Source organism: Hyperoodon ampullatus (genome assembly GCF_949752795.1).
Source record: "Hyperoodon ampullatus genome assembly, chromosome: 10".
NCBI lineage: Eukaryota > Metazoa > Chordata > Mammalia > Artiodactyla > Ziphiidae > Hyperoodon > Hyperoodon ampullatus.
In genome coordinates this window covers 24,117,052-24,130,461 of record NC_136923.1, presented here as the reverse complement: position 1 = coordinate 24,130,461, position 13,410 = coordinate 24,117,052, and positions in this window count along the sequence as shown.

The following is a 13,410-nucleotide window of genomic DNA, read 5'->3' as shown; positions in this document are numbered from 1 at the left end:
GGGAGCAAGGTAGTTCAAGTCCCCTAAAGAAGATCAGGATGGAGGATCCCAGAGAACACAGAGGGCTGAGGTAGAAGGCAAGGAGATACCAGTGGGGACCAAACATTCAGGATGTTGATCTTTATCCTGTTATTTAACATCATAACTTACTTTCTGAACATGTTTTGTATGTCAAGATACATGTTTTTTTCTATCTGTAATTTTCTCCCCCCCCAACAAATTCTAAGAGGATGTCAGGGCAGAACTTATTATAGCTCTTCCCAGGAGAAATGGAGCATCTCACTAAATCTCCTGGCGTCTCAGACGCTCACATCACCTTGTTCCTTCCACCTCAGGACACACTGGCCTGACTTCCAAGGGCCAGAGCCTGCATTTCTTTGCCTGAGGGCTTTCTCTGGCTGCTGGAGTCCTCTGTGCCCCCGAGGCAGGCAGATGGCTCCCCTAGAGAGATAATGCCCTCAACCAGCAATTTGATGAGAATTGGGATATTTGTAGCCCAGCTTCTCCACTTTGGCTTTCACCATCCTTTCTCCCTTTCCTCAGTGGGAACTGGGGAGGGCTGGGTTTGATGAGTTCAGTTGCAGAATTTGGACTTTAGTTAAAATCCTAGGTCTTTTGACCTCATCTTTAGTCTCATCAGAGGAGCACACGGTTACTTGTCACATTTTCTTCTCAAGAACACAGCTGCTGTTTCTCTGATCTTTAATCTCACTAAATACAATCACAGAAGAGACAGTCCTTTAAAAATTGTCTTGGCTTCCATTTTCTATCAAGATGGTCGACTCACACTTCTAGCGTATGGTCCCTTTATATTTTTCTAGGCACCAGCACAATATTGAAATTATCAAGAACCAGAGAAACAGATGCCAAGTAGTCTGAGTGGATCAAAAATATTGCTTTATGTGACTAATTATTTCTGAGGGACTTTTACCTTTAAGCCTTTAAACTAGAATACATGCTTGGTATAGCTAATTCTCCACATCCCGTCTTTCACACTCTTCATTTGTTACTTTTGAAAAAAGTCAGTGAAATTTTCTGCAGAGGTCAGATGTGAAGAAATCTATGGCAGGGTGAAATTTTATAGTCTGGATGCTGCCTTTTTATTAAGGTGTCATTTCCTTTCCTTAAGAAGAATGAGGCTGTTTTAGGGTGGGTCTCAGTGAATGACTCAAACCCAAACCCTTTTAGTTTGGGAAGTCCAAGTACCAAGAAAATTTTCACGCTGGGATTACTTGTCCAGATGGTTTGAGCACAGTTTTCTTGGCATGCTTGTAAGAACACAGGAATTTTCAGGGGAAACCAGAGAACATAGTAGGGAGGAGAAGAGGTGGGGAGGATAAGCGTGGCTAAGAAGTTAGAAAAAAATTTGGATTCCACAAAATGGCACTGGCCAGCTGAACTGGAATCAGTCCTAGTTACATTTGGCAATGTTAGCCCTCTCCCTTCTCCAAGAGCACAGACTTCCCTTTGTCACAGTGGGAATTACCTGGCTCTCCTAACAGAGGAGGAAAGAACCAGAGGGAAATTCACAGTGCTGATGGAGGTGAGCATGGAGGTGCAGCACAGAACACTGCCACCAGGAAACCTGGGGTGAACTCCTGTATGCCTGCATAGGGCACTGAGCGAGGTAGAGAAGGAAGGCTGTGAAGGGAGATGTCATTTCAAAGAGCTGTGTTAGACCTGGAAACAGCGTGGGTGAACAACTTTCTCTGATAGCCTCAGCAGCCACTGTTTAAAAACAGAACTAAGGTGGGGTGGTAGGAAGAACTCTGAGATGGCCCACCGGATTCCCCTGGTGGACACACACTATTTTCTGGTCATTCAATCAACCACTATTCTAAGCACTGATGTGAAAGAATTTCACAGATGTAATTAAGGTCCCAAATCAGCTGACTTTAAGATCGGGTGTTGGTCCAGCGGGACCTGACCTAGTCACATGAGTCCTTTAAAGACAGAGAGTGGCAGAGATGAGAGTCAGAGAGACCTGGAGAAAAGCAAACATCCACGTTTGTGAAATGCCCACGGGGGCCATAAGGCAAGGAGTGTGGGTGACCCGTAGGAGCTCAGGGTGGCTCCCAACTGACAGCTAGGACATCAGTCCTACAACCACAAGGAAATGAATTCTGCCAACAACTGATGCTCTTTGAAGAGGGCCAAAGCCCCAAGATAAAACGTTAGCAAGTCTTGGCTAACGTCTTGATTTCAACCTGGTGAGATCCTCAACAGAGAATCTAGCCATGCTGTGCCCAGACATCTCACCTACAGAAACTGGGAGATAATAAACTTGTGGCAATTTGTGACTCAGCAACAGAACAGTAAGTCAGAAGACAATAGAGTCCCAGTTGGACAGTCAGTGTGGCTTGGTGATGAAGAGGATGTGCTCTTTCTTCAAATGTCTCTGATCAAAATCCTGGCTCCACCACTTACCAGCTGTGTAATTTGGAACAAATTACCTAACCTCCCTAAATCTCACCGTCCTCATGTGTAAATCAAGATTAAAATAATGGTTAAGATCAAAAGAATGTTATGAAGATTAAATGAAATAATGTGTCAAGTTCTAAATATGATGCATGGCACATAATGAATGCTCAAAAAGCAAAATATCAGCAGCAGCAGCAGCCATGATTTGTGCAACACAAAGCACATGTTGGGCCCTTTGCAAGGGGCTATACAGGATTCATCTTGACAGAAACCCTGTGACAATGAAATTATTATACCCATTTTACAGATGGGGAAACTGAGACTCAGAGAAGTTCAATAGCTTGTCTAAGGTTATGCAACTAGTAAGTGGAGGAGTCAGGATTAAAATACGGGGCTCTTTGATTCATTGGCAGAACGTAGGTTCCAACCATGGCAAAGAGGTTGTAACTCTTGAGATTCTTCTTTGGAGGAGAACCAGGGTGACAGGTTGGGATTCTGGCCCGCTGAGTATCTCAAAATGGAGCCAAAATGATTATCTGTGCTCCAGCCATGGTCTCTGGTCTATAGGATTCTCTCTCCTTTGTCTCTCTGCCCCCTTGTTTGGGTACCTCCTGCTTAACTTCAGATCTCAGCTCAAATATCACTTCCCCAAGGAGGCCTTCTCTGACCTCAGAGGCCAAACCAGATCCACTTCAACACATTCTCATAAAGTTCCTCTCTTCTGTAATAGTTCTCACATTTTATCGTTATGTGCCAGACGAGCGGTTCTCAGCCAGGGGTAATTCTGCCTGCCAGGGGACATTTGTCTATGTCTGGAGACACTTTTTGTTGTCACAACTGGAGGGGGTGTGTGTGCAAATTCCACGAATAGGTCAGAGATGCTGCTAAATATCCTACAGTGCACAGCTTAGAGTCCCCACAACAAAAATGATCTGGCCCCAAATGTCAACAGTGCCAATGTTAAGAAACCCTGTCCTGTATTTATTTATATTTTTAAAATAAAAATGAGATCACAATTATATATCACTTGCTTTTGTAAGTTAAAAGAAATTCCTGAACATTTATTTATTCATTTATCTAATGTTACTAGTTTTCCAGAAGCAGACTTACAGATATTGAAAACAAACTTATGGTTACCAAAGGGGGAGGAACGTGGTGGGGGAGGATAAATCAGGAGCTTGGGATTAACACACACTACTGTATATAAGATAGATAACCAACAAGGACCTACTGCAGAGCACAGGGAACTCAATATTCTGTGATAACCTATATGAGAAAAGAATCTAAAAAAGAATGAATATATGTATATGTATAACTGAATCACTTTGCTGTATGCCTGAAACTCACACAACATTGTAAATCAACTATATCCCAACAAAATTAAAATACTAAAAAAAATAATATTACTAGTTTCCTTCTAATGTGCCAGTACATACAGGAGAGGAAAAATTGTTTCATGCTATCATGTAGCTTTCCACAGCATTATTATTTTCAGGACTGCACGCCATTAACACCAACCAGTTCTCTATTATTGGACATTTAGATTGCTCCTTCTCCCCCTTTTTCTTTTTCCTTTTTTCTTTCCCTTTCCTTTCCTTTCTGTTCTCCTTCTCCTTCTTTTTTTGCTATTATAAACACCACCATCCTGAACATCTTTGTGGCTTAACCTTTACACACATCCCTGATGATTTCTTCAGAATCAATTTGACCCTCACTGCTTTGGAAATCACTTTGTATTGCTGAATTTAACCAAGAGCCCATGGCCAACAGCAAACCCACAAACATTTCAACTGAAAAAGGCAAGTGTTTGCCCCCTCCTAATAACACCAAGGCTGTAAGAGAAGTGAGGCAGGATGGCCAATTCACACCCAAGATGTGGTTTTCACATCGTCTAAACCTGCTGGGGCATGCCGGCCTTTGGCAGGGACTAACTTTGTAATCTCTTCTACCAGAGACTCCCCAAAATTCTCAACTATTTTCTGAGTTCCCAGGAAAGACTCTTGACATTCACAGAGAGTTAAAGAAGAAAAAGATGTGCTCATGGACAAATTAAAACAGCAAAGGACAACCAGCTGCAAGTCATTCTTCCTGTGTAAGGAAGGTGGGGAGCCCAGTCAAAGCCCTAAGTAAACAACTTACAGAGACAAAAGACAAGGTGTTTCTTTTCTGAGCACTGGAAATTCAGTAACAACTTGCATCAGATTTTGCAACCCTCACAAGAGTTTGGCTATTACAACACAATGATCGTATTCCTGGAACGGTCTCAGAACCAATTGCCAGGTTCTTTGGCCTGAAAGTCAAAGATGGCCATGAAACCAGTCTAAACCATGTTAGATTTGGGGACTGGTGGGGAGAGAAACAGGGTTGGAATGAAGGTGATGGGGACAACATGGCATATTTGTAAAGATACCAAAATCCTTTCCACTCTCAACTCTGACAATTGCTTGACTCTATGTTGACACTTTGAACTTGAAGCATTCTTCAGGCGAGCACAGGACAAAAGGCAAAAGGATGTGTTCTGGTCAAACAAAGAACATACCTTGTAAATGTGGCAGGTGACTTCTGGCATCATGTTCTCAGGACATAAGGGGTTGAGATGCAGGAGGAAGCCACCCAACGCCAAAGCATTTAAGTTGTGTGGTTTTCTTGGGCATAAAGCACAGGAAGGAGTCCAGGGGAAGGGAAGAATGTTTTGTTCACAAAATCTAGAGCTAAGCAAACAGTGCAGGCTGGAAAGGAACTGTAGTGTTTTAATACTGTACAAAAGAATAGATGATAAATCCATTTAGAATTGACAGGAGCAGCCACATGAATAATACAAAAAGCATTGCTTCGAGTCCTGAGAATGAATAATGAGGTGTCTTGCCCCGGCATATTTCTCTTTCTAAATATGTTTCCTGTAATTTATTGTTAAAATGAATGAGCATTCCCTGAGTGGCTGGAGAAAGGGAACCCGTATTTTGGGCAGCACGAAGCGACGTCCCTGGGGTCAAAACATTCCTGCAGATAACTTATACAGGCATCAGTGAGAGCTGACTGGGTGTGCTGAGTCAAAAAACTCTTGAATCCACTATTGTCCCCTCCTAGCTTTGGTGTGGTTTTTCCAGTACCCAGCACCCTGTTAATGACTCAGTTTGCATTCCCTGACCTAGATGACATTCACTGCATCTTGTCACCCAGTTTTATTTTCTTATTTTATTACCACTAGCTGAAATTTTCTTATTTTTTATTTTATTTTTTACTTAAACTAGAACATAAGCTGTGAGGTTCAGAGGAACAGAAACTCCTCTGTTCTGTTTGCTGTCATATTCTCTATACCTAATATACTACTTGGCACATAGTAGGTGTGCAGTAAATATTTGCTGAGCAAATCAACACGTTTCCATCCGACATACTTTCTAGAGAGGAAGTCAGGGCTCCCTGAAGACTCAACGCCAGCTGAGCGCCTCCAAATTATCTCCCACCCTCACGTCTTTTTTTTGCTTCTTTTCAAAAATTAAGATATAAAGTACAAACAGTAAACATCATCTTTCTTAGGGTATGGTTCTGCAGGTTTGACACATGCATTCAGTCATGTAACCACCACAATCAAGATGTGGAATAGTTCCATCACCTCCCAACCACCCCCCATTCCGGGCTATTTAGCAGTTAATCATTCCCTGCACCCCTGCCCCTGGCAACCATTGATTTCATTTCTGTCCCTACAGGAGCAAGACTTTAGAATCTGGCTTCTTTCACTTAGCATAACACATTTAAGGTTCATCGTGTTGTATCATTAATTCATTCCTTTCAATGGTTGAGTCGTCTTCCCTTGTATGGATGTACCGGAGTTTGTTTATCCATTCCACACTTGAGGGATATCACCTCATCTCTTCTTATATGGAAAAGTTATGCTCACACAGTGGCTAAGAGCAGAGCTTTGGGGTCTGCTAGACATGGGACTGAATTCTAGGCTTGATACGTCCTAGCTGTGTGAACTTCGGGCAAGTCAGCAAAATACCACGACTCAGTTTCCTCAGAAGAGTATTGGAGATAATTTATACAAAGCATTGAGCAAAAGGGTTGGCAAATAGTAAGTGTACAATAAATGGTAGCTTCTATCAATTTTGGTGGGAGTGGGGAGAGGTCCTGCTCAAACTTCCCTTCCTCTGATCATCACCTCACCAATTTTTAGTCATTTAGTTGTTACATTTTTTTTTTTAATGTTGAGCCTTCTTTTCATTTATTTATTTTTATTTTTGGCTGTGTTGGGTCTTCGTTTCTGTGCAAGGGCTTTCTCTAGTTGTGGCAAATGGAGGCCACTCTTCATCGCGGTGTGCGGGCCTCTCACTGTCGTGGCCTCTCTCGTTGCAGAGCACAGGCTCCAGACGCGCAGGCTCAGTAGTTGTGGCTCACGGGTCTAGTTGCTCCGTGGCATGTGGGATCTTCCCAGACCAGGGCTCGAACCCGTGTCCCCTGCATTAGCAGGCAGATTCTCAACCACTGCGCCACCAGGGAAGCCCCACTTAGTTGTTACTTAACCTGTCTCAACATCAGTTTCTCTAACTGAAATATGGGGGTAATAATACCAAGTTCATAGAGTAGCTTTTCAGACTAAGTGGGCTAATACATGTAACTATCCTAACGTGGTGGTGCCTGGCTCAGAGGAGGTCTTCAAGAAATGGCAGTTAGAAAATGAGTGCTGAGAGCACTTGGTTAATGTGATTCTTCTTCCATCTTCAGGGTCTGCACAAATTAGAAGGAAGCATTGTTGTAGGTGAGGGGTGGATGCACAGGCTCTGGAGTCAGACTGCCTGGGTTTGATTCACCTCTCTGCCTCTTCCTAGCTGAGTGACCCTGGGCAAGTTATTTAACCTCTCTGTGTCTCAGTTTCCTAATCTGAAGTGTGACGATAATAATACCTACCTACAGGGTTGTTCTGGGGATTATATGAGATAATGTATGTCAAGTGCTTAGAAAAATGCCTAGTACATAGAGTTCAATAAACGTCAGCTGTGACTATGCTGCTGAGGGTTAGACACTGCACGTGTCTGATTCTCACAGATCACTTGAGCTTCACGTATCTCTGTATTATCACAGAAGAGCACAGCTCCGGGCACAATGTAGGAGTTCAATGCATGCTTGTTGACCTGAATTAATCCGAATAACATATGTCCCTTTGGGTCACATCATGATCTCAAATTTTATTATATATATTTAAATGCAACGCAAAGCAAATTTTCAAGGATACATTCTGCGAAACCATCAGTGATGAGATTCAGAAAAGCAGTTGAGGACTTTACAATCCTCCTCCTTTCGTTAGGAGGATTGTAAAAAATTTTTCATACTGGCACTTCTTTTAGAGAATCTCACCCTTGGTTTTTCTGAACACTCTTCTACAGTTCACTTGTTTTATCCTTCAGAGAAGAACACAGTGAGTTTTTGTCATGGCTTGGTTGCCTTTGGAAATCAGACTTGTCTGTTTTCTGGCTCCAGGACTGGCCTGCTGTGTGACTCCAGATAAAGTGAGTGCCTTCTCTGTGCCATAGGTGCTCCATCAGCCACTTTTGTGCACTGCAGAGTTAAATCAACAATTCTTTTTTCTTTTTTTTTTTTAATGCGGTATGTGGGCCTCTCACTGTTGTGGCCTCTCCCGTTGCGGAGCACAGGCTCCGGACACGCAGGCTCAGCGGCCATGGCTCACGGGCCCAGCCACTCTGCGGCATGTGGGATCTTCCCGGACCGGGGCACGAACCCACGTCCCCTGCATCGGTAGGCGGACTCTCAACCACTGCGCCGCCAGGGAAGCCCAAATCAACAATTCTTGTTCAGCTGTTTGATATTCATAAAGGTGGGAGGTGTGTATTGGGGTAGAGCAAGGCACTATAAAAGTTATTATCATTTATTGTAAAGAAGTGAGGGGTTTTAGACATTATTTGGTAAGAAGATAGGCTTGTGTAGACTATACATGCATGCATGTCAAGTTACTAAGCTCGCATTGAGGTCTGTTTACTTATTCATTCATCCATTTTACACTTGTCAAACACCTATCATGTTGCCTAGTTATCAATGTGACAGTCTGCCTCCTGGGTGGGGTACATACCCCTGGGTGGGGCATAAGGCAGTTTCACATCAGTTTCTGCTGGCCACTGCGAATGGTCAGTGATGCTGGGGATCAAAACTGGTCCAACTGGAGTGAATCTCTAAACTTTTGTGGGAACTGCCAGAAAAGAGACTCATTGTTTCCTCCTGGACTTGACATTGGAAGAAACTGCTGGTGGCCATCCTGCCACCCAGGGGAGACTGTCCAAGAATGGAAACAAACAGAGGAAGCTGGCTCAGGAAGAGAGAGAGAGAGAGAGAGAGAGAGAGAGAGAGAGAGAAAGAAATGAGGTCCTAGTGACAGAATCCGAGGCCTGACTCCAAGTGTAACTGAAGGACACACTTTATATCCATGTATTTTTCTATTGATGTATCTATTGATGACTTTTTCAATTTTGTAAGCCAATCAGTCCCTGAGCCACCTTTTTTGGGGCATATGCCGGTTTGGGTCCTATTTACTGTTATAACCACTTACTAGTTATGAAATCTTGGGGTTACTTAACCACACTGAGCTTCAATTTCTACATTTGTAAAGAGGGGGTAAAAATTTATAATGTGTGTTTTTATTGTGAGAATTAGAAATGAGGCTAGTATATAGTAATTCCCAAAGAAACAAATCTTTCCCGAATGTCACCTTCCCAAGGGGGACTACGTTGATCTTCCTATTTAAAATTTCAAGGCCTCAGCACTCTCTATCTCATTAAGCCTTCTTTGTTTCTGTAGCACTTAATACCTTTATTTCTGAAGCACTTATGGCAAAGTGATTTATGTAATCGTCCCAACTAATGGCTTCCCTGAATCTGCATCTTTGGCCCTGTCACTTTGTGGTCCTCTTCACTGAGTCCGGGCTCTGTCATGTGACTTTCTTTGGTCAATGGTATATTAGTAACTAGGATGCAAGCAGAGACTTGAGAAGTGTGCGTGCCTTTTCATTTTTCCTTTTGCAGAATTGGAATGTTCCCCTTTGCATGTCTGCCTAGCCATGAGAACTTGCTGGGGCTAGTCTGCAGGCGGGATGGAAGAGACACATGTGCCAGAATGAGCTAGTCTGCTTCAGCTGACCCCAGATGGCTGAACCCTTAGCTGCAAGCCAGCCAGACCCATGAGCAAGCCCAGCTGAGAGAAGCAACCAACCTAAATCACTGATCCACAGAATCAGGAAAGACAGAAATGGTTACAGATTTAAGCAATTGAGATTTGGGGTGGTTTGTTATGCAGCAAAAGCTACCCGATACACTAACATACCATTAATTTACTTACTTGCTATGTGTACTGTCTTCCTCCCCCAACTACACTGTGAGCCCCAAGAGGGTAGGGATTTTTGTCTGTTTTGTTTAGAGCCTGGCAGCTAGTAGGTACTTAAACAATACTGTTGAATGTTAAACGAATAATATAGAAAGTACCCTAAGAAATGGCATGTGAGTCGATGTTTAACAAATGGTAGCTATTGTAATGATAATGTTAAATATTTTTATGAAAGAGCCAACATTTTTTTCTCAGGCTCTTCTGTTATTTTTCCTGCTGATATTGTCCCAGAAAGGGGAAAAAGACAAGCCACTCTCCTTTGGGCATAGGATGGAAGATGAGGGATGGCAATAATGTCAGATACAAGCTTAATTCTTTTCCTTACCAAACTGATTTGGGATTGTGGGTGTTATGGAGACACAGTTCTTCACTTTTTAACTTGGTTGGTGTCACCCTAGCAACCCCTGGGGATGCAGCTGGGTTGACATTTATGTGTGTAGGTGGAGCCAAAGGTTGTACAGAAGGTAAACTTACAGCATAGATAATATTCTTTTAAAACCACTATCATATCTGAAGTATTGGGTTGGCCAAAAAGTTTGTCTGAGTTTTTTTTTCCGGAAGGTCTAAGAAAAACCCAAATGCACTTTTTGGCCAACCCAATAATTCATTAGTTACTGGATTATCTGTTTAATTCCTCTCTTCTCTACCAGGCTGTCAGCTCCATGGAGGAGGGGACCACTTCTACTTTATTTACCATTATACCCGCACCATCCACCACAGTGCAGGTATTTAAATCTATTTGTTGGGGGAATGATTCAGGACCTTGTTCATTTTAAGAACGTAAGCTTCCTGAACTGAGGGACCACATCTTTCCACAACCATGGTGTGAGCATGGCAAGATGGTAGTACATCATCTATGTACAATCATTCTCAATTTGGGGCAAATTTTATTGAGCCATTACTATGTGCCAGGCACTGTACTAAGCACATGATACATGCATTCACTGTGGAGGAAGGTGCTGTAAAAAGTCCAATTTTATAGATGATGAGTCAGAAACACAGTAAGCCTCTCTTGGAAAATTGTGACATACATTGGACAAGTCACCCTCCTTCTGAATCTCTATCCCTCACTTGTCATTTAAAGGGATCAGGTTAGAGCAAGCTTTCCTCCTATGTGTATCAATCTGAGTTGTTCTAGAAGGAAAATAAAGACTTTTGTGGTGAGCAGACTTGTGTGCCACACCACATCCCTTTGGCCCACCTTAGCTCAGGGCAGCTGTGTGGAAAGTTCCATGCACGTTGCCGGAGTTCCATGTCAAGTGTTTTCCTTGGTGTCTCTCTGCTTTGTTGCCTTAGAACCTTCCCTAAAACTGTGGTGGGCTGCTCTGTCAGTACGCAGGTGCAACCCAGGAAGTGCAGGGCATCTAACCCCCCCTGGACAACCTTTAGCCAATAGGGAACGGGAGCCCTAGTAGCCTTGATCTCTAGTGGGACGATCTTGAGGCACATTTTATATGGTTCCTCAGATGGTCTCCAGCAACACGAGTTCCAACTGCTCATAACTGCAATCAGCTCCTTAACGTGTCTCGTTCTTTCCCTGTTTCATGCTCTCCACTCCTTCACTTTTCATCACTGGAATCAACTCAGAAATAAACTACCTGAACTCAAGTGTTTGTCATTGCTTTTGGGAGAATTCAAACTAAGACATATGGTCAAATAATATGAGAAAACACTGCATGCTATGTGCCTCTGTCAGACATGCAAAATGCACATTAACATATTCAAAGCTCTGAAGAGTCCTGCTGCAAAGTTACGCATCTAGCGATCTTTAACTCAGGGATTCCCAAACTCATCTGCGCACAGAAAGTTTTACTCTTAAGAACTTTAAAATTTCCCCGAATGAGTGCTCCATGGAATATACTTAGAGAAATGTTTGTCAGTATCATCTCTAGGACCATCTTCCTCACTTGCATTCTTCAAGCTGATGGGTGGATCCAGCCTTGACTGCGATTCCCTGGCCTGGAGCCAGCAGCCAAATACAACTCTCCAGACAAGAGATTTCTCAGTGTCAGGGAGGATAACCTTCAGACAAGCCCTTTCCGGAAACTGTCTCTTTCCCTTTTCCTTATAAATGGGATGGTCAGCCTGCTGGTGAGGCCAGGAATGTTTGGCTGACTGGGCTGGGAATGCAGCTGTGGGCATCCTGAGAAAAAGCTCCATTTGCTGGTGACGCAGAAGCCCAGATGAGATGAACAGGAGACGGATGCCAACCAGCCCGCCTCCCCATGCTCTTCCGCTAACAAGCAGCCATGGGAGAATGTAATTGGCATGGGTCCAGAGTGGATAATTATTTCCGAAGGTGATGCACAGAAGGGCGCTCAGGAGACCCAGCCAGTGCCGGACCAGGAGGATGTGCGTGGAAACCTGGGGCCTGAGGTTTGCAACCTCCCGGTGGGGGCTGATCGTTGGGAGTGGAGAGGGCTGACCAGCAGTTAATCCATCTTCTTTCACTGCTCAACGTCTTATATTTAAGTAACAGCATTTGGGTTCTTGGATTTGGGGGATCAGGTTACATGTATTTGAGAGACATGCTTGAAAATCTTTTCATTCTCTTCTTTAATAAAGATGAAACCAATGAAAATAATAACAACAATGGGAAAATCAATTTCTGAATTCTTTGTTGAAGGATGCACACATACAGCCCTTTATCAAATCCTTTATATTCAATGATTAGTCTATGTTAGGGTTTCTCAACCTCAGCACTATTGACATTTCAGGCTGGAGCATTCTCTGTTGTGCAGCTGTCCTGTGCACTGCGGCATGTTTAGCAGCATCTCTGGCCTCTACTCATTTAATGCCAGTAGTACCTTTCTCTTCCCAAATTGTTGCATCCAAAAATATTTCTTGGGGTTGTAAAGTCAGTCACAGATAGGAGCTACTGGTCTACGTTAAAGGGGTAGTAGGTGTTGTAGTCAAAGCACAGGCTTTGGGCTTCCCTGGTGGCGCAGTGGTTGAGAGTCCGCCTGCCGATGCAGGGGACACGGGTTCGTGCCCCGGTCCGGGAAGATCCCACATGCCACGGAGCGGCTGGGCCCGTGAGCCATGGCCGCTGAGCCTGCACGTCCGGAGCCTGTGCTCCGCAATGGGAGAGGCCACAACAGTGAGAGACCCAAGTACCACAAAAAAAAAAAAAAAAAAAAGCACAGGCTTCCAGCTAGGCTGCCTTTGTCCAAATTCTGGTTCTACCATTTATTAGCTTTGTGACTTTAGGTACATTATTTAACTTTTCTGTGCCTCAGTTTCCTCTTCTATACAATGGGGATAATAAAAATACCTATCTGAGGGGGTTACTGTGAAGATTAAAGAGGTTAGTATATGTATATAACTATTTATAACATATTTAGCACAGTCTGATACACAGAAATCTTCCAATGAATGTAAACTGTTATCATCGTCATTTTTTTTTTTTTTTTTTTTTTTTTTTTTGCTTTTTGCTCCTAGTCTGTAAACTATTTGAGTGCAGAGACCAAGCCTTTTTATTTTTTAATTCCTGAAGCCCAGCACAGGGACATAATAAAGACTGAATTCGGGAAGAAAGGAGGGAAGGGAGGCAGGAAGGAGAGGTAGAGATGAGCAATGGAACTTCCTGAGCGAAGGCACAAG